Raw genomic sequence first — 21,128 nt, 5'->3', positions numbered from 1 at the left:
CTGAACTTCTCCCAGCATATTCATGTTCCCACACATATAAAAGGTCATACTCTTGACCAAGTCTGGACTTCTAATATTGATATCACCCCTCCTTCCATTTACCCTTGCTCCTGGTCCGATCATTTCTTTATTTCTTTTGTATTGGCCTACATTCCTTTTGAACCTCTCACCCCCCCCCCCCCCAACCAATATCACAGCCCGCAATTGGAAACGGGCTAACCTAGAAGATTTTCACTCGATACTGGCTGCCTCTGCCCCCTGTGACCAGGCCTCTATAACCACTCAGGCCTCTCGCATCGACTCTTGGCTTAAGGCTGCCAGCGATCAGGTGGCCCCCCTGAAAAAGATTAAGTCTAAACGTCCTCACGACGCCCAACGTTGGTTTACCGACCAACTAAAAAAGGATAAACTGACACTCCGCCAAGCTGAGCGCCGCACCTATTCACCTGAAGATAAATCCGCATATGTTGCGCTGTTAAAACTACACAAAAATTCCATCCTTCAGGCAAAAAAATTACACTTTTCTCAAAACATTCTAAATTCTGCATCCAAGGTAAAAGATATTTTTTTCATTGTGAACGAGCTCACACAACCTGATAGGGTGACTCTCCAAGTTGTCCCCTCACAATCACTGTGTGACTCCCTTAATTCATATTTCATTGATAAAATTATCACTATAAAAAATAACATCCCCAGCCCTTCCTTCCCCTCTGCTCCGACCCCTCCTTCTCAGAACTCATCTTCATTGGTTGCCTTTCCCCCTATCACTAAAAGCGATTTTGCGGCTCTACTAAACAAAGTGAGCTCGGGCTCGCCATATGACTGTTGCCCTCCACAGATTCTTAAAGCAGCCTTCCTTGCCTGCCCTGACCCTCCACTTACACTCCTTAATGAATCCTTAGCTACAGGTATTGTTCCCGACTCCTTTAAACACGCAGCTGTGGTCCCCATCTTGAAAAAGCCCAACGCTGACCCTCTGGTCCTGGCTAATTTTCGCCCCATTTCCATGCTCCCCTACATAGGTAAGATCCTGGAGACCCACGTCACCAACTGTCTTAGTTCTTTTATTGAGAACTCTAAGTTCCTCGACTCTCAGCAGGCAGGTGTTAGGCCAGCCCACTCCACCGAATCGGTCATTCTGGCGGTAATGGATGAGCTAAGAAAGGGTGCTGATAACAACATCTCCCAGGCACTTGTGCTATTGGATCTATCTGCGGCCTTTGACACGGTCGATCACGATCTGCTGATCGACCGTGTCAATAACGCCGGTGTACAGGGTCGGGCCCTTGACTGGATCCGATCATTTCTACATCGGCCTACTCAGGCGGTCCATCTGTCGACCTTTGTAGCACCTCGATCCAACCTGACTTGCGGGGTCCCTCAGGGTTCTGCCTTATCGCCTCTCTTATTCAATCTTTATATGCAGCCCCTGATTGCCTCTCTCCGTAATAGCCCAGTTACCATCTTTAATTACGCGGATGATCTCCAGCTGGTCTTTAATCTTGAATCCACCTCTACATCCCGTGCTAATTTTCAATCCACCATGCTCTCTATTAGCGAGTGGATGTATCAGAGCCAGCTGAAGTTAAATCCCGATAAAACGGAACTTGTATTAACCAGAGGACTTGCCAACCCCTGGAATGCCAGTTTCTGGCCATCCTCTCTGGGCTCCCCTCCCCTTCCAGCTGACTCTGTAAAGAGTCTTGGCGTTATCATTTGCAAAGACCTCTCAATGAAACCTCAGATTAGCACTGTCACCTCGGCCTGCTTTTTCTATCTTCACAGGATCTGTAAAATCTGCAGGTTTCTGCCCACGGAGGCTCTTTCGCTGGTTATCATAGCCTTGATTACATCTCGCATTGACTACGCCAACGCTCTTTATGCTGGCATTCCTGCCTACCAGTTGCGCCGTTTGCAACTCGTGCAAAATCAGGCAGCCAGGTTAATTTTCTGCCAGCCAAAACATCTACACATTTCTCCGCTGCTAAGGAAACTTCACTGGCTGCCGGTTGCCAAGCGGTGTATCTTCAAACTCGGTTGCACCATATTTAAGGCGCTACATGCTCAGGGTCCGGCTTTTGTTGCTTCCAAAATTTGCAGGTACATTCCTTCCCGTGATTTGCGCTCTTCCTATCATAACCTTCTCACCATTCCAGCAGCGAAACGCTAAAAGCATGGTGGCCTCCGATTTGCGTTTCTGGCTCCTAAATTATGGAAGTCACTTCCGAGTGAACTTAGATCCTCTCCCAGCTACGCTCTTTTTAGATGTTCACTGAAAACTCATCTCTTACGGCAGGCCTTTGTGTAATTCTGCATCCCTGTCCTCCCTGTTGTCTCTAGCGCCATGAAACCGTTTGGTGTCCGTGCGCTGAATAAGTACTTTTAACATAACATAACATAACAAAGCTGCTTTTTCCTCTGCAGACATTTGTCATGTCAATTTCTGATGGTGCATTACAGTACATATGTCATACGTAAAGGGGCTTATTTACAAGGCCCTTGCACAGCTGTCATTTCCCTTCTTACAACGTAATAATATATGCTGAGGCTGCTCTAGAGTCCTGTGAAGGAATACTATAGTGATGTGCCATTGATACTCCTTGGCATACCTCTCCTGACTTGGATAACGTCTATGATGTCTGCCATGGCTTACACTGTTTAGCTCACCTCTAATTCTTATCTGTTTCGATCGATTTAGGGATGCATGGAATATAAGTGTACAATGACATGCACTCAGCAGCACTGACAGGTCGCATTCACAAGTTTCTTAGTTGACCAGTATGCATGATTGAGATGTATGTAGCATATTTACTAATTGGTGTTTGTTTTACTGAGGGGCTCTGGATACCATCACTTTACTGAGTATAGTATGTGAATTGTGTAGGTGCACAGCATCATCCAAGTCAGCTACCTTTGTGTAGTTAGGTAGTGATGCCATTCAGCACATGGTTGTGCTAAATTACCAAATGGTGCATGTGTAAGAAATTTCATGTATGTTTCACTTAGCCACCCTTAACCAATGTGTATCATCCAGGCATGTCAAGTGTGAACACTAACAACCTGAAAGGCAACATGGCCAATAGCCTTGCATATGTACTGTGCTGTTTTTGCTTATATATATATATGTGTAAAAGGTTTAGTCATGTGCTTTATTCTTTATGTCTTGTAGCTCGACCTCCCCCTTACACAGACCCTGAGATGGCCAACTTCATCAACCCGAACTTCACCAGTGAGTGCCTTCATTTGTGCAATAAGTTTAGTGCAAGGAGTAAGTGTCATGTCAGATGTCTTGGTAATTGTTTGATTTATTGTGCATCCTTCTCACAATTTAACTTTTTGAAGATGAGGAATAGGTAATAGAAAGTTGTGGTAACGTCTTGCATGTCTATCAGCCTCCGACTAGTGTCGAGGAGTATTTGTTTATTTATTTATTTATTTAATGTGTTTTTCTATAGTGCGAACATTACCCAAAGGTGTCAGAGTGTTTTACAAAAGAAACAGTTGCGATACATAAGGATTTAGGATTACATGAGTTACATAAAAGATACAAACAGGAAAAAAATTGCAAATGTACAAGTTGTAAAGTCACTCAAGGAAGAGATACAAATGGATAAACTCTAAGAATCACACAGGAATGGTAGTGAGTACAAAGGTCTACTACATATACTAGTGGTTAGAGTTATCTCTATATACATATATATACAAATAGTAGATTTTCTCAGGATTCCATTTTACCAGCGATTCGGCTTGGACAAGTATATATCAAATATTTAGAGACTGAAATAGAAATAAAAATAGAAAAAAATACAATAAAACTAAAATAAAAAAGGGTAGAGAGCGGTATGTGGGGGAGAAGAGTTGGAGGCTGAGATTGGTGAGAGGAGAGAGGGGGCCTGAGTGGGAGAAAGAGATAAGGCAGTCCAGCGTAAGAGAGATGTCTGAAGGTTAGCCGGATGGAATCTAAGGGACCAAAGGAAAGGACAAGAATCAACAAAATGTCGGAACTGGGTCGTGGGCATCGATGGAACCCATCTCAACATGGCAAGATTCACCCAGGGCAAGAGCGACAACAGGAGAGGGTCCCAAAATGGCGGGGCGCACACGAGTTCCAGTCCAAAAGTTACGAGGGCCAAGTCCAAAGAAAACCAGGGAGCCGACCCAATGGAGGAAGAACAAAAGGAGCCAGACAGTCAAAAGGAGGAGCATATTCAGTATTTGCACTTCCTTTCACCACTGCTGCACACACATGATCCCTGGTCTAAATGCTCCCACGCTCCTGTACTGGGCACCACAGTCCACCCGTGTCATTAGCTGGAGGGGTGTTAAAACAAAACCCCAGGTCTCCACTCAGCTATCATGCTCAACAAAATGCTGATGTCTATCTTTGCTCTCCCAGGGGGGCTTTAGCGGCTTCGTCATATGTAGGGGGTGAGCGCTGCAATTAAAATCCTCTCCCGGTGGTGTAACCTGTCCCGCCCGTCCGCTGTGGCCACAGGCCCCCATCCACACACTGCGGTCGGACCACACAGGCGGATGGAGGCTGCAGATACGGCGACCACGGGCTGCACTAGCTGCGGACGCCCGCCAGGGAAGATGAAAGGGCAGCAGGGGGCCCGCTCCTGATGTCGCTGCCCCCGCATTGTTACCTCAAAACGTGGGTCCGTTTCACCGCGCCCCCCCACTTCTACCTACGTTTCACCTCGGGCGCCATCTTGAGGTGTTATCGCCAGGGGTGGATATTGCCGATATCACGGCAGAGCAGCCGCTGGAAGTATCGGCGGCCCCAGCGGCAGACGCTCCAGATCGTTCAATTTTGGCAATCAGGAATTACAACATGAAAGTTGTGTGTCAGGGGAGCCACAATCCTAGTGTCAGACAATTCTAATGTATTTTGTATTGGATGCACAAAAGATCATGATGTGGGTGTGAATGCTACAACATGCATGTCATTTGCACATGCCAATATATATTGTGTACAGGTATTCAATGGTGGCATGGTCCACTTTAGAGTTGCTACAGGTCAAATATGATAATGTTGATATGCCTCTATATGATATGATGTAGGGTACTTTACCTGCATCCATTCATCCATTGTTACATGGGATACATACCAAGTTATCTGTATAGGTACCAATGTGTCCTGATATGGCTCCTTGCCGTATCAATTACAAAACGTGAGGCAAGATGTGCTGTTAAAACATGACACTTCTGAATGTGCTAAATTCCAATTCCATTGCGGGTTTGATTGTTTCTGTGCAGGAAGGGACACCTTTCTGCACAAAAACAATCACTGATGACATTTGCAGCACGCATAGAAAGTGGAAAAACGAGGAGAAATGCATTAAAGAGGCCCATATTTACAAGGCCATGAATAGTCATGCAGGGTGACGTTACATGGCCTTGTACATATGGTCAGGTATACTGCGCCGTCGGTGTGTCAAACAAAGTGGCACACTGGCGACCCTATATTTTTATGGGGTCATTTGGTCAGGCCAGAGCACAAAAGGTCAAGCTGGTGAATTTCAGGGGAAAAAAACAGGGAGGTGCTGGCGCATAACTTATGCACTGGACTTTAATCCTTACCAGGAGAGGGACAGTAGGTGAAAAAGGAGAGAGAGAGAGAGAGGTAAAATATGGTAAAGGAGAAAAAAGAGGAGGGAAGAGGCGAGAAAGAAGAGGTGAAATGGAGAAAAGGAGCGCAGAAGAAAGTAAAGAGTCAAAGATGAAAGATGCATGAAGATCACAAAGAGAAAGTAAGCAAAAGAATTGAAGACAGAGTCCGAGGAGAGGGAGAGCATTATGTATTTTATGGTGCTTTCAGGGCGTTAAGTGGGTTAAAAAAACTGGGGGTCTCTCAAAGGGACATAGCCGATGTATTTAAGGGCGTGGCTCAAAAACACATAAGCTGAAAATCTATGTTTAGTTTACTGCGCTGCACAACAGGAATTTTGCTGCTTCTGTCATTCCATCCAGCTACATATACAAGTAATGTTACACCTACTACCATCAGGACCATTGGCTTTCTCAATGGTTGGTAGTTGCATAAGATAAGCAACATCTATGGTTTCGAGGTATACAGTATGGAAAATACTGCACTATTTGTGGGACAGAGTGTGGCCTAATGGCAAGACCGGCCGTCTTTAGAGTTGGGTAATCAGGTTCGAGCCTTGATGTTGGCTTAATCTCTTGTGATTGAAATAAATATATCCTTGTGTAATGGAACTGATGCTAATATAAAGTGCACCTTCGGTTCGAGTTCGCTATGTAAAACGGCAAACAAAATCTGAAATGATGAGACTGTGAAAGAACTATAAACAGTCTCTTTGAAATTAAATCAAAAGCAGTGAAGGGTGGTACTGCTGAAGAGTTAAAAGATTTTTTTTCTTCACTCTGAGGTTTGGGGGCAAAAATGGAGAGCCCGACAGAGGCAAGTCTCAGAACCTGCTTTTTAGAGCTACCGGCGCGGAGCACTGGCAGGACCCAGCATAATGTTTCTATATCATTGTCTCAGACAGGAAAATCCCTAGCTGCGTTGTCGCTCCCTTCCTGAAAACAACATTGGGCCAATGAGGTGATTAGTCTCTTCTGTGAGCTCACTGCTCAAATTACCTCATACTTTCGAAGAAATGCACAGTCCACTTGCCCCGTTCACGCTATGTTTGGAGCAAATATAAATAAGACACAGCGGAACAGCATTGGAAATGGTATATCTCAGGCAGGGACTCCCAACACATGACCCGTCCATGAAACGCTAACCCCTCCCTGCCGCCTCCCAAATCCCATAAATACACACACAAGCCCGGAGTCAGGCTTGCTCGATCAGAGGGCCCCCGTCGCACCGTTGCTACAACAAAGGGGAAGAGACTGAAGTCAGAGTCTGGGAGATGTTTGATCCTGGACAGGCCGCACGTGCCCGCAGCGGAGCGGCGCCGCTTCACCCGCGCATGAATAATGCACCGGCTGCATTCACCGGACAGGAAGCAGACAGCCAGCTCTGTTTCTTCCAATAATGATTTATAAATTGTTTATTCCTTCTAATAATCGCAGAGGTTCCCTGGCGTGCACCTGCACAGGTATTCGTGCAAGCGTGGCGAACCGTGCAAATGCTGACAAAGAAGACAAAGCAGCGATGTCTCTATTCACTGGCAAAGGAACAGAGATACAAAAAAAACTCTGAATATCAGTGACTTAATGTCACGGGGAAGCGTGCCGTGCCTGTTAGAACGTTCTTTTCCAGCTCACATCCTGCACAAAGAAACGTTTTTGCTGAAACAGGAGAACCACATGGTAGAGCCACTAAATCAACTCCCCGAGCCACTCCTGCGGCGCAAGGGTCTCCCACCTGGGGGGCCTGTTCAGTCTAAGATTAATACATTTATGCGAGCTATGTTAGTTGCGGGGTGCCCACACGACATTCCACCGGGGGCAGTCGTAATTGTGTATAATACCCCTGAGCAGACGTGTATGTACCAACACTTCGATTATAAAAGGGTACTTGCCTAGGGCCCCACCTTTTTGTTCAGAAGGTCGCGTCCGGCGCTATCAAAGATCGAGGGTGCAGAATACCAAGGCTGCGTAGTCTTCATTTCACCTCAGGCCTCTTTAACCCAGCCACAGACTATCCCCGCTTCTTTAGCATCTTTTTATCATCCCCACTTTCCCCCTTTGTCATTTTTTTCTACCTTTCTCTACTATCTTTCTGTTTCCCTTTTGCGTTTTTTTTCTACTGCTCCAATCAGTTAAGTGAGGAAAAATAAGTGCAAGTCTTCAAAAATTAGTACCTGGGGCTCCACCAGCAACTGCATGTTCAAAGTAAACACGTTGGACCTGATTCACAAAAGTAATCTGAAACAAAATCCGAACTTTTCGACTTTTGGTATTCACAAAAGACATTTAGGAGTGCCCTTTGTGAATACCGAAAGTCGTACAGTTAGGATTTTGGCTCAGTTTAGCAGTAGTAAAGCTAGGAATCCCAACTTTACTACTCCTAAATGGCCTTTGTGAATACCAAAAGTCGTAAAGTTAGGGTTTTGTCTCAGGTTTGCAGTAGTAAAGTTAGGAATCCTAACTTTACTACTTCTAAATGCCTTTTCTGCAATCAATCAATCAATCAGGGCATTTATAAAGCGCGCTACTCACTCGTGAGGGTCTCAAGGCGCTGGGGAGGGCGGGGGTGCAGCTCCAGTTCAGTCGAAGAGCCAGGTCTTGAGGTTCTTCCTGAAGGTGTGGAGGGTGGGGGAGCGTCTGATGTTGACAGTGAGCTCCTTCCAGACTTTGGCTGCGACGTAGGAGAAAGCTCTTCCGCCTGCTCTGGTTCTGCGAATGCGGGGGGTCTCTGCGAGGGCGAGGGATGCGGAGCGAAGATTCCTCTTGGGTATGTGGAAGGAGACTCCCTCGTTGAAGTATTTAGGTCCTATGTTGTGGAGGGATTTGTAAGTGTGGGTGAGCAGGTTGAAGGTTACTCTCTTCTCGACGGGGAGCCAGTGAAGGTCATGTAGGTGTTGGGTCATGTGTTCGTGCTGTGGGGTTCCGAAGACGAGCCTCGCTGCGGTCTTCTTGATCGTTTGAAGCTTGTGGAGAAGAGTTTGGTTGATTCCGGCATAGAAGGCGTTGCCGTAATCCAGTCTGCTGGTTATGAGAGCGTGGGTTATGTTTTTTTGCATTCTGGGGGTATTCATTTGAAGGTCTTGCGGAGGATCCGAAGGTTAGTTGAAGTTGGCGGAGGCAATGGAGTTGATCTGGCGGGTCATGGTGTGGGAGGAGTCAAGGATAATGTTGAGGTTCCATGCATGGTCTGTCAGGGATGGGCGGACTCCCGAGGGCAGAGGGCCACCAGGTGTTGTGCCAGACGGAGGTGGAGGGTCGGAGGATGAGGACCTCGGTCTTCTCTGAGTTGAGCTTCAGGCAGCTGCTTTTCATCCAGGCAGCTATGTCTCTCATTCCTTCTTGGAAACAGCGTCTGGTGTCTTCGGGGTTCTTCGTGAGGGAGAGGATGAGCTGGGTGTCCTCAGCGTATGATACTATGCTGCGCCCGTGTTGTCTGACGATGGCGGCGAGGGGGGCCATGTAGATGTTGAAGAGCGTCGGGCTGAGCGATGATCCTTGGGGAACTCCGCAGTTGGTCTGCGTGGGTCCGGAGAGGAATACCGAAAGTCGTAACGTTAGGATTTTGTCTCAGATTACTTTTGGGAATCAGGCCCATTGTAATTGAATCAACAATAAATCAGCAGAATAAATGCTTCCAAGCAAGATGCTGTATGAAGAGTGTTTATTCATAAGGCATAAGGAACCCCCTCCCTCAAGCAGCAGCCACACATTCCAAAGTCTGGATCAGACTGCTAAAAACTTCCACTGTTGGCACCCAGAATCTTAGGCAGTTGCTTTGTGGGCCCCTTGTTAGCGAAGGCTCTGTGTTGTACTGTATTGAATTGTAATTGCATTTATATAGCGCTTTATACCCATGAAGAGGCGTGAAAACGCTTTTTTTGGCGAGTGGCACGCTACTCCGGAACTCATAAAGGATTAGTGGTGAATTAGTACTGTGAAAACATGAAAGTAATTTGAGTGGTGGATATGTTAGTCAGTTATTTAGATTGAGAAGGATAGTGGAGGGATAGAAGAGGGAAAAAGATTTGCATTTATATAGCGCTTGCTACCCTTGAATGGGTGTTGAAGTGTTTTTTCGGCAAGTAGCATGCTAATTCAGAACCCAGAAAGGATTAGTGGTGAATTAGTATGCATGAAAGGACACAAAAACCAGCACACTGATATATTTGTATGTAGCTTGGCTTGCTCTGGAACTGAACGCACAAAGGTGATGGTAAGAATGCTAGCAACTAGTCTAGCATTGACAAGCGCTTGGGTGCATTCTAACCCATTGCTTTTCAACCACTGACGATGCCTAATAAACCAGTCTGGGGTTGCTTGTGGTCCCTTCTGAAGGGGGTCGGACTTGGCAGCTCGTAATAGACTATTCCAATAAGGAGCAGCTTTAATGCCGATTTGCAGAAAGCAGTCCTTTGTCTACAGTGACATAGTGCACAAAATATTGGGTATGAATGCTACCCTGAGCAATTGCTAGTGGTTTCACCATTTGCAATTTGTGTGTATTGTGAAACACCATAAGTGGCCAAGGGTATGTCCAGACGTGGGTCCCTTGCTCACTGTTTCTAATGATCTAAGTACTACCTTGCTGACGAGGCCAAAGAAGGCGGGATTGCTTGTGGTTCTTTCTGGAGGGGGCCTCACCACACAATTTGGGATGAACTATTCCCATGAGGAGAAGGGTCAGTACTGATTTGCCTAAGGTAGGTCTTTGTCTAGAGTGGAACAGTGGGCAAAAATGATAGGTTAGAATACTACTTCGAGCGATTGCCAGTGGTCTCCCTTCACCTTTTGTGTGTATTATTACTCCGGAACGGGTGATCCAGACCATGGGCAACCTAGTTATGACCCTACATAATAGGGCTAGACAACCCGACTCTTCTTGTAAAGGGGAAAAACCATTTTGCCTCAAAGTACACTAGAGATGCACACGTGCAACACTACATTCCTCCCAATATTTAGGATAACAGAAGGAAAACATACAACAGACAATATCACTGAGGAAAGTCCTTATAACGCTGTGAAGACTAAGGGTTGTCTCGCAAATGGCACCTCAGATGTCTTGACCTCCCATGGGGTGTCACCTGAGAAAGTATCAGGACTTGATTGCCTGTCTTCCCCCAGCCTAATTGGATTGGATGACTTAAACACAGAATCAGAATGTCACAGTTTTCCCGATCCTTATAAACTGAGGCACTCAAAAATAACCCACCATCTCGATCAGAAGGAAAACATCCATTACAACTCAGGCCTTACATTGTAATGCCTTTACAACGCAAGTCGTTACAACGACTTGCTGTAGGGGGCAGAAGGTGTTGGATTTGTTAGATTTTCAACCCAACACCTTCCCTACTGTTGCACACACTGGAGTTGGAATAGTAAATTATACTATTCCAAACTTCATCACCCCCTGCCCCTACAGCAAGTCATTGTAATGACTTGCGTTGTAAACACATGCGTTGTAATGAGTGCTATTCAATCAGGAGCATTACTTTTTTCGAACTTTAAGAAGAATGACACATTGCGTGTCACAGTCTCTTCACCTTTTTCTGCAGTCACTTGAGTTCCCTTCACTCTAATTACATTCAACAGAGAATTATCAAACTGTGGTTGAAATGTTCTCTCAGGGAGTGAATCATGGAGCAACACCATGTTCATGTTCCCACATCTTTGACAGTTTTGCTACTTATTTTTTTAATATATATCTTTATTCGCATTTTCAATACAAAATCGCCTTGCCAGACAACCCCTGTTACAGGTGCATGTCTATTGATTGTTTCATATCCAAGGAGCCAAAGGAGCACTGGTATAAAGAGAAAGGCCCAGACTAGCATATTCCTGTTCCCAGCCCCTCCAAAGAGTGGGCCAAGGCCAGGGCAAAGGACCAGTGTACCTGTACTGCATGCAAAGAGCAAAAACAAAATAGCAGTCTTCACTAACAGCAATCACTCAACCAACTTCAATCATGCCACACGTGTCCATTTCCTGCACCCGCTCTTAAGTTATCCTCCCGGCTATGCTCCCAGTAGGTCTCGGCGCTCACCGATGCCAGTCATCCCACCACTCCGCCCGGTGCCTACCCGTTGCCCTTCACAATAGAGTCCGACTTGGCATCCTTTCTCCTCATCACTGGTCGCCAATTGCATGCAAAACAGTACCTGTTCCGTTTACGTTGGGCGGTCGTCAGTTTTAGAGTTTAGATTGTATAAGTAATTATCCCACAGGTTAAGGTGGGCTGTTTCACTACTCCTGGGGCATATTACAGTTTAAACTGCCAGTTCTACTCAAGCCCATTTAACCAATTTAGTGCACCAGCAGTGTAGTTGTGGCCCCTCTACAAATGTCCTGCTCATGGCTATGTATAGATTTGCAAGTATCAAGGCCAGGCTATGAAAGCACGCTAGTCCTTTCACTTGTTATGAACAGGTTGCTCATCCAATAAGCATTGAAGCAGGTGTAAAAGGAGGAAACATGCAGTCACCGCCGATATACATAGCACCATCTGGGACGAAAACTGAACTCTTTGACGGACAGGTCCCACAATATGTGCATAAAGTCTGCAGCATCTTCTCCGCAGCGGGGTCATGAAGTCTGTGCCCCGGAGTACATTTTTCCTGTTCTATCAGGGGGTCACAAAAGTATGCCGGAGAAAATTAGATTGAATAAACCTAAATCTTGCGTCACTTGAAACCTATTTCACCGAGTGTAAACAGCTGGTCTAAGTCTTGTCTGCTATGTCACCGCCCAAGATGCCTTTCCACCATTCCGGAAGCCTTGAGGTGTAGTTCATGGGTCTCAAACCTTTTCTATAGTGAGAGCTACTTCTGATCAATAAAAACATCAAGAGCTACTGAAGGCCAAACAACTTGTGTATTGTTACCAGACACCCTAACGCAAAGTTTAATGACCTTAACTTAAACCTTATGTCCATAGAGTCAGATACTACGGTTTTAACAAAATATTTTAACCAGGGGCACTATGACAGGGTTGCCATGTAGGTCAGTGAGAATGTGATCTTTGAAGATGTATGAAGATTTGCACGTATGAATGTGTTTTATGTGTATAGGTGGCTTAGACCCTGTGTCATATGTACTTGTGGCACAGGACATTCATTTTACCATATGTGGCAGCATTAAATGTATACCACAAACATAGAACCATTTTTTAAATGGGAGAAATTTTTCTACCCTTGAAATTTCTCCTATTTAAAAAATACTGTATTTTTCAGTTATACACATGGCACAGTGTCTACTGGCCACTGGGAGCAAGAGGCCTGCTGTTTGTAAATGCAACACTTTCAAATGGGAGACAATTAAAATGATTAAGGCAACTTTTCATTTTAAATTTCTCCCGTTTGAAACTGATCCAGCGCTCAGGGACAAACAAATTTCCACAAACCAGGCCCAAATCTCACTACCCACCCAAGTCCCTTCATGCTGGGTTAGTGAATTTCTAAACAAGCTACCAAACTTAACAATGACAAAATTGTGACCACATTTCTGACATACCAATTCTTGGTGACAGAATCTTTTTTATTGAATGATAGGGATTGACAAACTAATTCTTGGTTGATTACCCAGAACTAAATAAACTCTAATAAAGACAGACTCATTTGTATATGTATAATGTATATCTAAATAATGTAAAAAAAAGTGCTCCTTCAGTACCCAAATACATAACAAATCATAGATCATCACAGAAGAACAATATCAGGAAATATTGACAAAAAATACATCACAAATCAGAAATGCAGTGAAGGGGTGGAAAGGCGAAGAGATAAAAGTATCAGAAATAAAATAAATTTGCAATTGATTATTCAAATTCTGGTTTCTGGCTATATTAACCCAATAAGAGAGAAAACTACCCTCTGACCACGAGAGCAGTAAGGCCCCTCAAGAAGAATTGATGTGGCAAAGTCTAAGCCAGGAAACAGCAAACAGGTGAACAACAATCCGATGACAGCGATGATCTCCCGTCGATCTGCAAGTCTTCCTACAACCCCTCCCACCGGGCACCTAAATTATACCCTAAACCCAAGTGTCCAACCCACATTTGTTTCTAAACAAAAGTTTATTTCAGATTTGATTGGTTAAGGAAAGGGATGTACTGTCACACCACACTCAATGCGCTCATCTCACTAAATTTCTTATTGTTCTCTCCTTGATTACGTCAATAGCGTCCACCCCAGGAAATACAATCTATGCCTCAGTTGTCCTTCCATTTCCTTTTCTCTAGTTTTGTAGCAAACTTTGTATAATTTTCTTAATTGGTGCCTTTCGAAAGGAAGCATTCTTTTGCTCGGGGACAACATTTTGGCAGGCACTCAAGACTCTCTGAAGGACATGTTCAGTGTTCAGTGCACGTTCCCTCTAATTCTTCCATTTTCTCTCGAATATACTTTAACCCTCAATTCATGTAGAATAGAAACTCATACTCTCTATGAGAAATAAAACACAAACATTAATTATTTACTTGTTATGCTTTTTATTTACGCGCCCTCCTAATAGTGCATCTAACCATTCGCAACCCATAATAGTTTTAATTTACTAGCAAATGTTATTAGTGTATACAAAAGCAGCGTTAGTCTTTTATTTTTCATTAGTTAAAAAGCATTTGTGGCCTAGTAATTTTTGCTGCCTACTTTAGTACGTTTAATACACACTTGCGCAATAGCCATTTTCCCTCATATTAAACACTTTTTCCACATTAATATTTAATTGCACACTGTCAGTAAATGTTAATGAGGGTTTAATCCGAGCAGGTTTTATTTTGCAAAAACCCTGCTCCATCAATCCCCCCTTTGATGGCATTTTTGAGCCATCACCAAAGACCTACTGATACTAATTGCCACTTTATTAAAAAGCTGTTGTTCTCTCTCGTTTTATCATTAGTCCATCTAAATCCTTCATGATTTCCTAATAATTTCCTCTCCTGTCTTCTAGTTCTATTTCTTCTCTCTTTCTCTTTTTTGGTCATCGTTTCTCATCAAGTGTTTCTTTCTTGCATCTACACTTACAGCATTTATAGATCAGGAAAATCATTAGTATTACTGTAACTCCTGCTAGGTGGTAGTATTTTTCCTTACAAACTATTCCCAAAAGTAGAAAACCAGTTTCCCACTGAGGAAAAACTTTTGCCAAGTTTCTTCCAAGCACCATCAACCTTCAGTTCAGCCAAATCTTCATGAATACTTGTTATATTTTTAATTTATCCCTCAAGACTCTTACCTTTGTCAGGGATATAAGTGCAACATTGTTAATTTTTCAACATACTACAGACTGCTCTCTTGTTATCTAATAGGACATCAAGAGCAAGACGATTCTGTCAAACCATAGACCTAATTGCAACCATTTCAGTATCAATCATTAAAAACCCACCAGCGGTATCTGTCGATAAACGATCTACCACTGTATACAATTTTCTAATTTTGTGTGAATTCAAGATAACACCAACTGAAGGTATCAATGTTCCAAAAATATCACCAACTGTTTCAGAAAAACTAGCTCCTCTCTTATTACGCGTTAGTACATTCCTTATTTAATTGATTCTATTATTTTTATCCATGTGGTATACTTTAGGAAATACTATACCCATATAACAACATCCATACCAATGTGCAGGCAACCTATAACATGCATTTTTACAAATAAATTCCTGGGAAAACAGGATCGGTTCCTCCTCTTAATCCCCATAATCCCGTAATTTGGAAAGTATGATCACGTTCACTAGAACCAATGAAATAACTTTTGTTCTGTCTTTAACCTAGGTATACAAAGCTTCCCTATATGATGCCAATATAGGGTAATTGCAGCGTAAGTCTCACCCTTCTTATAATCTCCTTCTCTGAAAGCCCATGAAGGTACATGTGACTTTAGCTCAACAGCCTTCTTATGAAAATCTTGTCTTCTATCTTCCACCATGTTAGTTAATTCTATTTCTTCATGTCGCAAACTACATGTCAAATTGTGCCTATATGCATGTACTACATCTATTGTTTTTGTTACCTGGAAAAAATCTCCCATATACTCCGCATTTCTAGCACCATATATTTTATTCATCATTCTTCTTATAGGAATGTCTGAAAACACTAAATCCTTGTTAGAATAGTAATACTGGAGTATCTCTCTCGTAAAAGAGACTGGTTAATACACTACAAGACACACCATACGTAAGAGGTAAGTGGTGGTAATTCACTCCCTCAGATACAGATGATGGCAATTGCATGCGCCCATAACAATCTCTCGCATCCATTGTGTCAAAAAACTCATACAACAGTTTAGTAAAGACATTTAACGAAAAGTCATTAATTGATTTATCATGATGGTAAATGCTATCATCCTCCATCTTTTCCATGTTAGTATTTAGAACGTCTTTAGAGCTTTTAGTAACTAGTTTCTCACTTATCACACATTAGTATTATTTTTAGGATTAGTTACCATTAGAACAGGCACAATAACAGTTAGTATTAACCACACCAACATTAGTAACAAGATACTAAATAAGCAAGCATTAAAACATCTACGTTTTAGATTCTGATTTTGATTTCCAGTCTTTATAATATTTGGGTTAGCCATCTTATAAGGCAAAAATCTTACTTTAATCTGAGCTCAACACAAAAATAAAAATAAAATAAAAATGTGTGTATCCCAGCACTTCTTTGAGCCTTCTTACTTCTCCCATCTTCTTTTTTTTTTATTCTTCTCATCCTTTATTTCTTGCTTACTCTCCTGAGTGATTTTCAATTTTTCTGCACCCTTATGTACTCAGTTCTTTGAAGGTGGTTCGCAACCATTCGCATCACTCAATTCTGCACCGTTCTGTCTCTTCTTTTTCTTCAGACAGTACATATGTCCAATCTGGTGCTAAATATTTCTTATTCGAAAACCTTTATCTTTTGGTTTTCTGAACTTTATCTTCTTCTGAGTCATTTTGCTCTGTTTGACTTGATACCTCTAGTATTGTGTCAGGTGATCTTTTCAGATTGTATTTCAGTCTTTTCACTCCTCTCGGCCACACATCACCTTTTCTCGCCTTTTTAACTTTCTCAGTTTCTTCTGTGTCCGAGTCAGTCTCACACATTCTTTTATTTGATTCTTTCTTCAGTTGTATCTGCTCTTGACTTTCACTCACAACGTTTTCATCATTGACTTCAACAGCAGTCTCTTGAGACCCAGTAGCTGGTGCTCACTCTATTTCACTTTGTTCTGATTAAATCATAGGTTCAACAGCTTCAGCATATGCAGTTCCAGTCTCTGCTTCAACTTCAGGCTCTACTTGTCTCTCTGCCTGTTGCTGTTCTTCCTCTTCTTGTCTTTAAAGTGGACTTGGGACTCTTTTTCTATGACTCGCATAAATCCAATTGGGCATGCCACCACACTTCACTGCTGTCGTCGTCACTAGAATTACCTGGTACGGACCATGCAATCTAGTTTCCAGACACAATTTTCTTACGTGTTTTTTCACCAGGATCACCTCTCCTGGACATAAATCCTATTCTTGTTCTTGCTGTGCTGTGGTTGCAACTTCACCAACCTGATGAGACACAGAACGCACCACATCAGCCAATCCTTTGCAATAAAAAAACACTAGATCATCAGTAATATTCATCAGTTGATTTGCTGGTACAATCAACTGTCTCATTGCTCTCCCCATTATTATTTCATGATCGGATAATCCAGTGTTTTTTATCATGAATGCTTCTTAGACTCATTAACACTAGAGGCAAAGCATCAGGCCATTTCCGTGCTGTGGATGCACATACCTTTGACAATCTCGATTTTATTGTGCCATTAAACTGTTCAACCACCACAGAGGCTTCTGGAAAATAGGAACAATGCAGTTTTTGCTCAATTTGTAATGCTGCGAAAATCATCCAAATAATTTCATTGTTAAAATGAGTCCCTCTATCTGTTTCTAAAGAGACTGGAAATCCAAATCTAGGAATAATCTCTCTCAAAAGCAATTTAGCGGCTGTTAGACTATCATTCCTTCTTGTTGGATAAGCCTCTACCAAACGAGAAAACAGACAAACCACAACCAACACATATTTGAGTCCATTACAAGGAGGGAGCTCAATGAAGTCAGCCTGCAACCTTGTAAATGGTCCAGCTGCTTTTCCAATCCGCCCATAACTAACAACTGTCTTCCTTCCTGGATTTTGCTGCTGGCACACTACACACCTCTGGCATAGACTCTCTGCAATATCCCTACATTTAGGATTATACCATGACTGTTTGAAAAGACTGATCATTGCATCTCTAACAAACATGTGTCAACCCATGATATGTCCTTGCCATCTGAGAAAACAGACTATCTGGCATTATTGGTCTCCCATCTGAACAAATCCACATTTCGTCCTCCTCTCTGTGTGTACAACCTGATTTTATCCAGATGTCTTTCTCTTCCTCACTTACTTCTTCCTGCAACTGTCTAATCTCATTCCATGTTTCCACAATTTAGAACATCAAGTGACAATTAGTTATATTTTTGTCTGTTCCTCTGTTAAATGAAACTGAATTTTGTGCACACAAATGAGCCATTTTGTTTGTGTATCTGTTCCCACTAGTCACAATCATTTCCCGATTTATGTGCTGGACATTTCGCCACTGCAATCTCTTTGGGCAATGGTAATGCATTCAACAGATCTTTTACATCTTTGCTGTTTCTAATCGGTGATCCTGAAAAAGTCAGAAATCCACATTGCATCCACAATTGTCCAAAAGCATGTACCACCCCAAAACCATATTGACTATCTGTGAATATGGTTACTCTCAATTTTTTGCCAACTATGAACGCTCTGGTCAATGCGACCAACTCAGAATTTGTGCTGAATTTACCATTCTTAGATAAGATGCTTCAAGAACCATGGCCACAGTACATACTGCATATGAAGCACGTAATGCACCCTTTTCATCTCTCAAACAAGAACCATCCACAACAAACATCACACAATCTGATTCTGGCAATGGTGTATCTTTTATGTCAAACCTTGGTTTTGTACACAACTCTGTCACATTCAAATCAGTAATGTTCAGCTTCTGTTCTTATTTCTTCACAACTTAAACTTGGCAACAAAGTTGCTGGGTTCAATGTTGTACATCTTGTCACTGTCACATATTCAGCACCCAAAATCACTCTCTCATATTTAGTCAAGCGACTACTAGGCATGCACTGTGTTTGTGTCATTGTCAGCAAAATTTCATCAGAATGAGGCACATACACTTCCAATGAATGTCCCATCACAATTCCTTCACAATGCTCCAAACTCACACAGGTTGCAGCCACTGCTTTAAAACAACCAGGCAACGCTCCAGCCACTGAATCCAAAGTAGCAGAAAAATATGCCACTGGACGACGTGCCATTCCCTGTGTCTGTGTTAAAATGGAAAGTGCACACCCATCTTTCTCACAGCAGAATAATGCAAAATCTTTACAATAATCTGGCATTCTCAATGTAAGTGCTCAACAAAGACAATCTTGCAATTCGACAAAAGCCTTCATGCTTTTTTCAATTCAATTCTATTGGATCGACTACATCTTCAATTTCCTTTTCTCTAGTTTTGTAGCAAACTTTGTATAATTTTCTTCATCTGCGCCTTTCGAAAGAAGGCATCCCTTTGCTTGCCGACAAACGTATGGCAGGCACTCAAGACTCTCTAAAGGACATGTTCAGTGTTCACTGCACGTTCCCTCTAATTCTTCCATTTTCCTCTAGAATATATTTTAATCCTCAATTCATGCACAATAGAAACTCATACTCTCTATGAGAAATAAAACACACAAATTATTATTCACTTGTAATGCTTTTCATTTACGCGCCCTCCCAGTAGTGCATCTAACCAGGCACAACCCGTGTTAGTTTTAATTTATTAGCAAATACAAAAGCAGCGTTAGTCTTTTATTTTTCATTAGTTATAAAGCATTTGTGGCTTTGTAATTTTTGCAGCCTACTTCAGTACTTTTAATACACGCTTGTGCAATATACTTTTTCACTCATAACAAATACATTTTCCACATTAATATTCCACTGCACACTGTTAGTAAATGTTACTGAGGGTTCAATCCGAGCAGGTTTTATTTCACGAAAACCCTGCTCCATCAAAAGCATTCAGAAACATAATTTTGTTCTCACACTCCAATATTGAGTTGACAAGGACTTTTATTTAAGAGTTAAATACCTCAGTGCTTCAGTTCTTCACCTCTGTTCCCCAGCTCTGGTCAGGGTCATACATCTGACTGAGCACTGTTAATTATCTGGCCCTGCCATCTGCAGACTGATGATAACAATGTAAAATAAACACAGCCTTCCCTTAACTTTGAAAAAAATGTCATCCTGTGTGGATTTAAAAATTAACTCAAGGCTACGAGCTACTCTAAAGGTGTCTGGGAGCTACGGATAGCTCGTGATCGACTGGTTGGAGACACATGTGTTAGATTTTAGATGCTATTAGCTGTTAACTGCTAGACTGATGTTTTTTTGAGGAACATTAAGAAGATCCTTGACTTGCAGCCTTTTAATATTGATTTTCAAGTTTCTTGTATGATCCATTTTGCTCCTTACCTATTCCCATAATACAGTTCTGTCACAGATCTCAACAGAGTTCTCTCATATTGAAATACCACACTACATTGATAACTCTTTCATTGTATTTGATGGTAATTTTTGTACCTAGATTACCCTTGTTTGGCCTATGCTAGTCATCGTTTGAAATTATTAACTTGTTAAGTATACCAATAACGGATTATGCACACATATCTACGTGTGCAGTTCAAAAGTTTCCAACCCATAAGGTGAATTGTTTTGTTCACTTCTTTCAGTGGCTTAATCCTAGGTAAACTTAAGCTGGAGTTTAAACTTAAGTAGGATGTTATGTATGCTATGAATAATGCTGAGTAAGTTCTTGTTTCTGATGTATGGGCATGGAACTGAGTTTGTCCCTTCTTTCACCATTCCCAGCTTCTGGCAAACTTTGGGTGGTCGAGGGGTGTGGGTTCAGAAAGCGAGATGACGGTGCATTTATTCTGTATTTCTTGTTGTTGTTTCTGTTATGTTTAATTTAATTTCTTCTCTCACAGACATGAGATTATCCCCACGATATGCAATTGACTTAGCTACGCCAGTGCACTCAAGTCCGACGACCACACTAATTACGCTGAAAGATTTTCACAAAGAATAATTTGAACATTATTTCCTTAAACATAAAGGTCATGAACCTTCTGTGAACAAATGCAAAATCATGGATTACTTATTGAAATTGAAAGGAGACATAACAATGCTCCAAGAAACGAAATAAAATAGGGAAGAAGGATTGGGTCTTGTAGGAACAATTGGTTCAATAATATATGCTCACCAGCTAAGAGGAAATATAACGGTGTGGTCACTCTAACCTTGCGTAGATCAAAAATCAACATCCTCTCCTCATTTGCAGATGAGGAGGGCAGATGGTTGATTGGTAAACTGCAAAAAGAGCAGACTGAACTCTTTGTAGGGAACATTTAAACCCCTAATAAAAATTACCCAGCTT

Source organism: Lissotriton helveticus, chromosome 3_1, assembly GCF_964261635.1.
Source record: "Lissotriton helveticus chromosome 3_1, aLisHel1.1, whole genome shotgun sequence".
Classification (NCBI taxonomy): Eukaryota; Metazoa; Chordata; class Amphibia; order Caudata; family Salamandridae; genus Lissotriton; species Lissotriton helveticus.
Note: the sequence above shows the minus strand (reverse complement) of the source record.